At 33.3% G+C, this 6,000-nt stretch overlaps 1 long non-coding RNA gene across 1 annotated transcript; it reads left to right on the top strand.

Annotated features, from left to right (window-relative positions):
* The first annotated feature begins 1,680 nt into the window (after positions 1-1,680).
* Positions 1,681-3,011, top strand: LOC122018904. The gene is made up of 3 exons (XR_006121945.1): positions 1,681-1,721; positions 1,837-1,913; positions 2,925-3,011. It is a non-coding gene; the product is annotated as an uncharacterized LOC122018904 (long non-coding RNA).
* The last annotated feature ends 2,989 nt before the right edge of the window (positions 3,012-6,000 follow it).

Here is a 6,000-nt window from a genome sequence, read left to right as displayed (position 1 = left end):
CTTTCTCGGTTCTTGATTTGTTGATCCCTTTCCCTTTGGAAGAATTCTAGATTACTTAGTTCGCTGGGGTGGTGCTCTTCTTTAGGGTTTGCTACCGAAGCTGACACGGAAGCCTCCGGGTCCACTTCCACGGAGGATCAGGCGTCTTATGCCTCTGCTAGCTTTGCTGCCCCCTTTCCTGATGCCCAACCAATTGGGTAGGACCCGGATCCGACGTCTTCGCAAGAGTCCCCTCAAATCCGGAAGTCTTGGGCCGACATGGCTCAAAAAGACAAGCTCAAGGAGGCTGCGGCGCAGGAGGAAAAGACGGAGGAGTCAGGGAGAACTTCGATTGAGGGAGCAGCAAGAGTTAAAAGGGAGATTGCAAAGAAGGAGACGGGATTTTCAAGGGAGCAGAGGGAAGAAATACACTTTAGGAATGTTGTCAGGAAGAAGGATTTCATATGCCTGGAGAGGGCTAATGAAAAGATCGTTAATATCCTCAATGTCCTCGAGCAACATGCTGGAGTATTCAACACTCCCGAGCAAAAAAGAATTGTGGATATGGTCTATGAGCTGCAAGAGAAAGGGAAGAATCATGAGTTGGGAGGTGAGTACAGCATAAAAAGATTAGCTTTAAGCCGTGTTTATTTATTTATTATCAATCCTAAGCTAATGATTCAAGAACCCTAATGGAAATTGGGCACCTTTTTAGAAATAATGTAAAAAAGAGCAATAGATAAGAGAACTGAGAAGCAATCATCATCATCAAATCATATTGTTCTTTTGTTAGTTTTTGTCCAAATACCTACCGAACACAAATATTGTGCTGACTTAACAAATATATGGTTGATACATGGTTTGTAGTTTCACTTCATAAATGTTGAAGACCCTCTTGGATGACTAACTACTTCTCTCTGCTCAAGTATATCCATCTGTGCTTTCTGTTTGTTCGCTTGAACTAATAGTATGAACACTGATCCAGAAAAAATTATAGTGCGCACATGTATTTCTTTGCCAAAGGTTTCTATATTATATATACACATATATGTCTACTTGTGATTAATTAAAAAATAGTTATATGTGCATTATTCGTTGATAATTTTTTTGTTAACATAGGGTCCTTGTCAACCTGATGTGAAACAATGTGGATTTTATGTGATGAAATTTATGAGAGAAATTATTGAAGGAAATGCTACCAGCAAGAAGGATTCATTTTTCTCAATGGTAATATTTGACATATGCTCAAGTTTCTCGAATAATTTTCTTTATTTGATTTTGCTTCTTCATTACTGATTTTTTTTACTAATATAATCTAGTTTTGTTAACAGTTCAGGTTCTGGCCGAGCTATTCAGCTTGCCTCAATTGCAACAAGTGTGAGTACTGATTTGCGAGTTTTTATTTGATGTGAAAGCAGAGGATACTTGACTGAATGGCACCTAATGCTGAAACTTTGACACCTTGATAGATTGCTAAGTGACAATGGCTTCAATGGTACACTGAACATGGGCAGCAAATTTAGCCCACAACTACAGCTTGTCGATTTCAGAAACATTTCTTGAGATTGACATTTAATGATAAGCTATGCATATTTCAAGTCATGTTTGTCTTTCCATTTATTAGGAGGCCCTGACTGGCAGCATATATCCTGAGTAGAAATTGAGCTAGCACCTACCTATCGTCTGCCAGCCAAGTTGTTTTTGTATGCATTGCTTGTTCCTTTTAAGTTCTGGATCAGAAGGTGCATCAAAGATTGTCTTCCATCTTGCATTTGATTAATGATGCCTTTAATTCTGTTTTCTTCTTTTTGCTGGTTTAATATTGAAAGATTATATTGAATATGCTATTTTTTGCAGGATGAATACTTTCAAGTAAACAAAATGTCAACAAAACATAATGGATATTTTGTAAACAATGGAAAATTAGAGCAAATGTAAGCTTCTGCCACATAATTCGTTTTTCCTTGGTATTTGTTTGCTTTATTTGCTATATTTGAAACAACTGTTTTGTTTTATGTTCTCTAAATATATCTTTTATTTAAAGTCATCTCAGGTGTGACTGCTGTTGTCTAGAATTTCAATCAAGTATTATAGTTTTTGGCCATTGTGTTATCTGCAGCAATGAAATTTGAAATTGCAACTTTAAGCAACATTCTATTGTGGTTATATATATAAACTTATTTATTCTTAACTGATGAAATAACAAAACAAACCCTCAAATTACATTGAAAATTTAGACAAAATTGATGAAGCACTGGAAAGTATCTCACACTGAGTACAAAAAATGTCACAATAATCCTAAACTGAAATATTAACATGGATATGCATAGAATGTTGGATACAATCCTAAATTGAAATATCAATGCAGGACTGAACTTGTTACACCATAATTCTATTAAATACTAATACTTCTTAACAGTTATACTTAAGCATTTGAATATAATTTAGAATCTACAACTAGTTAGCTTTTCTTGAATTTCCTTGGTTTGGTTGACTGCATAATATTGGCAGCTATTCTAGTATGTCTTTAAAATGGAATTGTTTTCAAATCTGTGAATGTTGTCGCTGCAAACTCATTTCTAATTTGTAAGCCGCTTGTCATTTTTTTTATGCTTGTCTTGAGACAATTTTTAATATTATTGCATTATCTTTTTTAAGGGAGGCTGCTAATAGTGACGTTAATCCAACATGTGATTTTTTTAGCTAAGATATTATGGTCTTTCTAATTTATCTGCTCTTTCCTTGGGTGTTAACTTTGTTAGCCATTTATCTCAAGAAACACAGAAAATGGTAGAATATATTCCTAAAATGGTCTCTTCTATCTAGAATTTTCTTGAAACTTGATTTATGAAGTGACAATATTATTCATTGGCTTTGTTGCCTATAGTGAAATTCAATGAATGTTTTTAGTTGTGCTCAATTTATCTCAATGAATGTCTTGGCAGATAAGCTGAGTCAAGCATCAAGAAATCAACTAGTTTTGGTGTCACATAATGTTGGGTAAGTAAGACTTATAATATCAGTTTTAATTTATTGTTTTGACAAATATGCATGCACTAATTATGTGATTTGTGTATAGTTATCGTTGGATTCTCACAGTCATTGATCCATATAAGGAGACAATTTATTTGTTGGATTCGCTTAGTCATCGCATTTGTGACGAGGGCTGGAAATCAATCGTCCTATATTAACACTAAAGAATATCAACAAATGGATGCATAAAAAACACAAGAGGATCCTTGGCAACATTGAAAGTTCTGATAGGTCATGAAGGACCTGATTTTATGGGTATGTAAGAAAAGAAGTCTAAATAGATTAAGAGCGATCGGATGTTAGATAAATATAAATTTCTGACAAATTAAGATTAATCAGATATTAAACATGGGATGGAAAGTCTAGACTGGTCAAATAAGACCATATATTTGGCAAACACGAAGATCTTGTAGATCAAAGTTGATCACATGTTAAACATAAGATAAAAAGTTTTAATAGATCAAGATTAATCAGATGATAGGCAAGTAAAGTCCTATACACTACAAGAAAATTGATATTTAGCGATGAAATATTTCATCGCTAACATATTAATGTTCGTCGCTAACAAATATTTGTGATGATAACTTTTCATCGCTAGAATCATCGTTATAAACTTGTCGTAAACAATTATTAGCAACGATTTTTATGTTTCATCGCTAATAAATTAACGACGTGATTAACTCGTCGCTAAATAATTTTAATCAACGCTAAATTTTTAGCGACGAATTAAAATCTTCCGTCGCTAAGAAATTTGTTTACAATGAATCTAAATTTTTCGTCGCAAACAAGTTAGCTATGATTTTCCTAATGTCGTCGCTAACGCCATCTTAATTCGTCGCTAACCCATTTCATTTCGCCGCATACGCCTGCGATAAGTATTGATATGTTTAAGTTATTAACGATGAATTTGAACTGTTTCGCCGCTAAGTTTTCGTCGCTAACAATATGATTCGTCGCTAACCCCATTTCATTTCACCGCAAACGCCTACGATGAGGCTCGATATGTTTGAGTTGTTAGTGATGAATTTGAACTCGTCGCTAATAATGTTAGTGACAAATTTCGAGGATTTCATCGCTAACCTTTGTTTTTTTTAAAAAAAAATATTTTCAACATACTCTGTATACACATTTACAAACCCACACAATCATCACAACTCTAACAACAATATTCACAATAATCACAACTATAACACCAATATTCACAAACTTATACAATATTAACTCTAACAATAAATTCACAAATAAACTCACAAACAACTCATACTTCATCAAGTATAAGTTCACACCTGTAGCAACATTCACAAACAGATGCAAGTACTCAACATCAATGTCTAACATCAAGTAATGCAACAAATAAAGTACACAAGTAATGCAACAAATAAAGTACAAACAAGTAACAAGTTTAAAACATGAAGTTCACATCTAGAAATCCACAACATCAAAGTCTACAAGAAATAAACTTCGCAACATCCTGTTCATATCCAAAAATCCACAACATCAAAGTCTAAGAACGAGGAGGAGGAGATGGAACCGAAGATGAATCATGGATCAAGGAATCTAATGCTCCAGGTGTCAATCGGTTAAGAATTTGTTCAAACATATCTTGTCTTGATTTCATTGATGCTAACTCATCTTGAGTGCATGCTAATTGAACTTTGGTGATACTAACTCTTCTTAGGTGGATTCAAGTTTTTCACGTAATGCGGTATTAGTTAATCTGGTTAAGGAGATGACATCTAAAGAAGTGGACCTAACTGGCTTTGGCTCACTTCCAAGTCCTCTAATGTATCCCGAACGAGTGAATGAACTTTATGTTATAGAAGTTGTAGATATTCACTGCAAAAATAAATATTTAAGTTATAATTTTATAATGAAATGTAAACAATAAAATTACATAATGTAAAAACTTACTTTCTATATTAGTCAACTTCTTTATAATTGTTGACAATATACCAATATACTTTCTTATACAAAGTCAAAGGTAATTTCATATTATGTTGGTTGCCAAACACTGTTGCTAGTTGTGAGAAAACACTTAAATTGCATGTTACTGGTTGAATATCTTTGTTTCATTCTGGCCTACTAAATCTTGTCTCAATTTGACTCGTTTATAAAGAACTGAAAGTTAATGCCTCATTTATAATATACCCCTCTGCAATAGATCCTTCAGGTATTGCTTTATTACAAATATATTTTTTTAGTCTACCTAAATATCGTTCAAAGGGATACATCCATCGTGACGAAACAGGTCTAGCTAACATAGCTTCACGGGGTAAACGAACTGCCAAATGAACCATAATATCAAAAAATACTAGAGGAAATATTCTTTCCATCTTACACACTATGAAGACTATTTCCTTCTCCATTTTATATAAGTCCGCTATATGTAAAAATCCTGCAGTTATCTTTTTGAAAAAATCACATAACTCAATTTGTGTGCCACATATATCTTTTGGGAAGAATTTACGTACAGTAGATAGAAGTATTCTTTGCAACAAGACATGACAATCATGTGATTTGAATCCATGTAAATTTCCATCATCTACATTCACATATCTAGATATATTAGCAGCATATCCATCAAGAAACTTTACAAATTTTAAAATTGATGAAATGCACGTCTTTCTTCCAATGTTAGCGTGAAATTTGCATATGGTTTACTAAATTTATCTCCAACTTTCTTTAAATGTAATTCACTTCTAATCCTCATATCATGCAAGTCTAACCTTGCTTTAAATGTATCCTATGACTTTCCATCTATATTAAATAATGTGCCAACAAAAGCATCATAAATGATTTTTTCAATGTGCATCACATCTAAATTGTTCTCAAATTTAAATTTGGCCAATATAACTCAAAAAATATAGACTTCTTTACTCTATTTGTATCATCCAAAGATCGTTGCCGGTTTTTTCTTAATGTAGGATCACTACAACAAAAATGTTAAACGACAACACCACAAAGACAACAGTTTTAGATGATTGGTAA

The sequence above is a fragment of the Zingiber officinale genome, chromosome 9A (genome assembly GCF_018446385.1).
Source record: "Zingiber officinale cultivar Zhangliang chromosome 9A, Zo_v1.1, whole genome shotgun sequence".
Lineage (NCBI taxonomy): Eukaryota > Viridiplantae > Streptophyta > Magnoliopsida > Zingiberales > Zingiberaceae > Zingiber > Zingiber officinale.
This window is presented reverse-complemented; position numbering and strand designations above follow the sequence as displayed.